We start from the raw sequence: 5,681 nt of genomic DNA on the forward strand, positions 1-5,681 counted from the left end.
CAAATCTCATCTTCTCTAATTCCCACCAGGATTTTACAGCCACGGGTGGTCACATGACCCTGTCCGGCCTATGGGAGCCAAGGACAGGTAAGGGGGCTCGATAAGGTGTGGGTGTTGCTGAGCTCAGCTGAAGTGTCTAACCCCGGACAGATAGATATCCTGATCCAGCGAAGAGGTTTATCTTAATACTCTGTATACGCTGAGTCCGGGAGACTTACATTGAGCCATCTGCACCCTGCGCTCACCAAAACCTCTGAAAATACCGACAAGTGGAAGAGAGGGAAACATCTCATTCCACGCCTCATCTACTAAACGAGTGGAGAATGTTCGCTCATCTTTGTAATAAAGTGAAGCTGTCATCACATCAATCACCCAATCGTGTGCAAGCCAAATGTCTGTTTCTTTAAAATCTATTGCACATGATAGCGAGTTTCAAGTGAATGCAGGGTCTCCATATTTACTAAGCAAAGCAGACATTCCCTATCTGTTTAGTAAATCAACCCCATTGTGTTTCCACATAGTAAAACGTTCTGATGTATACAGACGGACAGGAGCGGCCGGTCCATAAGTTTGAATGAGGGGATGCATGCGGGGTGCCGGACTCATAGGTTTCTATGAGTTTTTTTTTCTTTCTGAAGCCCCATGATTAGAGCCCGAGGCTCTAATTGGCTTGGAAAGGGTTGGGCTTGGGGCGCAGAGCACTACGCCCCAAACCCAACCCACTTGTGACGCTAGCGAATCAATATTTGCTATTGTCTTTTGGATTCTCCTCTGCGCTAATCAGGACAAGAGGTGGATCAGGTTGGCCGGTGGAAGAAGCCGGGGGAAGCCGCGGCGGTGGAGTGGTGAGTGTTAAGCACGCATTGCGACATTGTAATGTATTCTCACCTTGCAAATAAAGTTATGTTACCATGTAAAAGTAGCAGTGATAGTGTAGTGGAGTTGCTCCTCAGATGCAGGAGCAGGCCCCTCTAAGCCCTTGTACACACGATCGGAGATTCCGACGGAATGTGTCCGATCGGAGCGTTTTGTTGGATATTCCGACTGTGTGTGGTCTGCATCGGACTGTCTGTCGGAATATCCGTCGGACCAAATTTTCCAACTTGCCGGAAATATTTTCCGACAAAATGCTCCGATTGGACATACTCCGATCATGTGTAGAGAATTCCGATCGGACAAAGTGCCACGCATGCTCAGATCAAATTCCTACATCAAAGCTATTGGCTACTAGCCTGAACGTAGTCCCGTCGTAACCAAATAACGTCATCACGTTCTGAACGATCGGATTTTCCGACAACTTCATCCGACCGTGTGTATGCAACAGTTTCGGACAAAATCCGACGGATTTGGTTGTCGGAATCTCCGACCGTGTGTACAAGGACTAACTCATTTTCTACAATACTCTGGGTTTCTGGGCATGCTCAGCGAAGGTAGGTTTCTTAGTTTGCCTCCCTCAGCAGTTCAGAGAGGCCACAGCTGATGAGGCAGAGGTACCTGTGTATGTGAGCTGCAGCCAAGTAAGAGGCCCTTCACTGTAAAATCTGGTGTGTGGGGAGCAAGAGCCAATAGCATTTACCTTCTTTGAAAGACCCAGCTACTGTGGGGAGCATCTCCCCAGGTTGCTACCAGAGTAAGCATTTCCGTGGACCTGGGAATCTTTCAGCAGTTTGCCTGTGTTGCCAGAGGACTGCAGTTCCTAGGGCCTAGGATCCCTCCAGCTGTTCTCCTGTGTTGTCACGACTGTCATTGACCTCACTGAGAGGGATGCTGTTGATTAGGATAAGCCTGAGGATAAGCACAAGTAATTTTGTTTGTCTTCTGAACAGTTTTTGTGAAATAGTGATCCTCAGAGAGACTCCCTGTTGTTAAAAGAGTAATCAGTTCCTTGGAGCTTGTCTCCCTTCACCAGTTTGCCTGTGTTGCCAGAGTACTTCAGTTCCTAAGGCCGGGGATCCCTTCATCTCTTTGCCTGTTTTGCCAGGGTTGTCCAGGACCTCACTGAGAGGGATGCTGTTGATTAAAATAAGCCTTAGGATAGAGACAGGTAATTGTTTGTCTTCTGAACTGTTTTAGTAAAATATTGATCCTCAGTGAGACTCTCCGTTGTTACCAGAGTAAGCAGTTCCTTGGAGCTGGGATTCCTCCAGCTGTTTGCCTGTGTTGCCAGAGTACCACAGTTCCTAGTGTCTGTGATCCCTCCAGCTGTTAGCCTGTGTTGTCAGGGCTGTCCTGGACCTCTCTGAGAGGGATGCTGTTGATGAGGATAGGCATAAGTAATTGTTTTTTTTTCTGAACAGTTATCCTCAGAGAGACTCTCTGTTGTTATAGAGTCTTATATTGACTATGCTAAGCAGCCATGTTACTCTGATTGACCCACAGAGACATTGCTGAGAAGAGTTCAAGTTTGTGCAGTTTTCATAATCTTTATTGTATGCATGCTCTGCCCTGTATTGAATTCTTGATTCTAAGGCTGGCCTTATACGAACAAAAAAAACATCTAACAGATTCCTCCATCTTTGATATACAGCATGGATGGAAGAATCGCCCACTGAGGTGATTGTATTCTGACAACCACCACCAGTGGCTGTCAGAATATTTGAACAGGGGCTGTGTCTTCTGGTTGATGAAGTGGTGTTTCCTATCACATTTGAAGACCACCTTGCATAATCATTGGCCTGGCTGCACCAGGATGAGCTTAAACTGAAAACCCAAAAAGTGGCATCTATTCAAGCATGAGATTGGGTTACAAGTACACATCTTCTCCAGACAAGACCTACTACCAAATCCTGAGAAACTAAAGGCCATACAGGAATGGAGGCCCCCAATGACCGAAGTCAGAACTCTTCTGAACCTAGCAGGATATTATTGGCTTTTCATTATGCCCAATACTCTACCCCAATTCAAAAGCGCCTACAGTGAGTAGGACAGAAGAGAGGTCAGATAAAAGTGAAATGGGGATCAGAACAACAGGAGGCACCTGAATTCTCGAATCAACGGTTGATGTCAGCTCCCCATTGGTCTTTGTTGACTTCTCCCTTCCATTTTGGCTGAGAACCAATGCCAGTTCTCAGGGTCCACGTGCCATATTCTCGCAAATAAAAGAAGGCCAGGAGATGGCCAGCTCAGGAGGAACCCTGCAAACTACAGCTCCATTACGCGAGAGCTGCTGACCTTAGTGTGGGCAGTCACTGAACACTTCGTTGAGAACCTGACAGGAGCCAAGCTTGAGGTTTGGACTGATAACAAATTATTGGTAAATCTCCAAAAAAAAGATAAACTTAGCTCTTTGGAGCAATGTTGGGCAGTCCATCTAGCAAAGTTTGAATTCTCCTTATTACCCCTAAAGAAGCAAGAATGTAGCCCATACATTGTGATGGTGCCCGCTAACCAGGCCTCTCTGAGATGTGGATGAAGAAGATGAAGAGATAGAAGTTCCTGCTTGACTGGAGGAAGGCGGAATGGCGCGCTGACGTCACCTTGTGTTTGTAGACGAATGCTCAGGAAGAACGGGTTTGTCCGAGTGTATATCGGCCAATGCACCGGACTCGAGGCTCCTTTTGAACTTATGCTTGTAAGCGTTACTCTTTTTTTATACAATAAATACGTGGGTTTTACACTATCGAAGCTCTTTTGTTTTTTATGTTGCAACGCCAATGTCCGTTCGGACCAACGATTGTTTGACCGGAGAGCACCGAAGTGTTGTCCACTGTTTGGAGGCTGTACGCTAGAAGGGAACTTTGTGATGGTGCGGGCAGGGGTGGACTGACAACTCATGAGGTCCCCGGGCAATAGGAGATTATGAGGCCCCCAGGCAATCAGAGATTATGGGGCCACACAGTATACAAAACACACACACACAGTATACAATCACACAGGTTACACATACATGTACACACAGTATACACAGATAGACCAAAAGGATGTCGGTAAGGAACTGTCATGGTTATGCAGTGATCTCCTGTGTTTGCTTACCTCCCCTCATGTGTTCAGACTAGAGGCCAGCCACTTCCACCTGGTGGTTTTTATAACCTCTCCTCTAAGCATGGCTCTACCCCAGGCCCTATCAGGGATCCCTATATTAACCTGTGCACTGCAGGCCATCAGTGTTGATCAACCATTGTGTATTTCTTTTGTGTGTTAGCTTCCTGTTACCTGCCGTGTGCTCTGCTACTGGTTTTCGTTACCGACTTTGGCGTGTCTTTGACTATCCCTGTTTGCCTGTGATCCTGACCTTTTAGCGTGTCCCCGACTATTTTTGTCTGCTTGTGGCCCCGACCTTGGCTTTGTCCCTCACCATCCCTATCCTCCTGTTGCCTACTGTGGGTGTGAGCTGGGGGACCCTGGGGGTCGCGACCTGGAGCCAGTTGCAGCCAAGTCCATCCTCACCACTAGAGGCGCTGGTGAACACCTGCTGGCTCTTCGACCCTGCGCCCCAGGGAATCTTACGCTCTAACCCCGGTGGGACCTGTCTCCCATCCGCAGCAGTCAGCCTTAGGGTCCACAACCTTGTGGTGCACTCCTGATCCCTACAGTGTGCATCTGTCATCTCGCCTCAAGGTGACCTCACAGGAACATTTCAGAGGCAGATGTAAAAAAACACAGATTTTTACATACTGTCCCTGGTTTTACTGAGGCTGGCAACCCTGATGGGGCCCCCTAGTGGCCCGGGGCCCTCGGGCAGTGCCCGAGTGGCTGAATGGTCAGTCCGCCCCTGGGTGCGGGGATCTGGGAGATCCACTATTGTTGCAGGCTTTCTATGACCTTCTACAGGGGGGGTCATAGACATCTGGTAAGCAGCCAATCTTTAAGTTTTTGGTGGTGGGTCGATCACAGCACCTATATATATGAAGATTCCTTTTACGGATGGACTTCATTTAATTTACAAACATATTTTTGCATCTTTTCACGGGTGTTTTATATACATATTGTTTATATGGACTTGACAAATTCGGTATTTGTTTGTACCATTTCTATATGGGCATGGATTAAGACGTGGATGAAGAAGATGAAGACATAGAAGCTCCTGCTTTACTGGAGGAAGGCCTCAGGTGTGTCTGTTCTATATCCTGGAAGAGTATAAATGGGCAGAGATACAGAGAGAGGAGTCAGTGGTTGCTCCCCCAATGGGGGCAACATGGTTATGGCGGTGGCCTAGTCCTGGAGAAACATCAAGGCCATTACCAGAAGCTGCTGAGTGAATGGTCCCATATTATCATGAGGGACAGTATACTGTACAGCAGAGTAATATTTCCCATGACTTGGAAGGTTGTACTGTCAAGTGCCCTGACCTTCTCTGGGCCAAAAGAGGATCCAGGTGGATGCTGGACAATGTTCACCTCATTCCGGTGGGTGGGTCTCTTCCAATTGGTTGAACAAGTCTGCCAGCACTGTTTGGTCTGCTCAGTGTCAAAGGGGGCTGAGGCTCAGGTTCCATGGTGGACCACTTTACCAAGTTTGTGGTGGCAGTACCAACCCGGCGCCACCAGACTGCCAAGACTGCCACCCACATGGTGTTCAAGCACTTATGCTGGATACATTCAGACCAGGGACCCTGTTTTAAAAGTTCTTTCAAGTATGGTGAATATGATGAATGGATGAATAATGAATGGACCCATTACTTATCCAAAGTGGTCTGAAAATTCAATCATACGGTACATTCCTGAAGAGGCCGCACACACTAC

This window comes from Lithobates pipiens, unplaced genomic scaffold, assembly GCF_037356315.1.
Source record: "Lithobates pipiens isolate NorthernLeopardFrog02 unplaced genomic scaffold, aLitPip1_a1.2 Scaffold_23, whole genome shotgun sequence".
Taxonomy (NCBI): domain Eukaryota; kingdom Metazoa; phylum Chordata; class Amphibia; order Anura; family Ranidae; genus Lithobates; species Lithobates pipiens.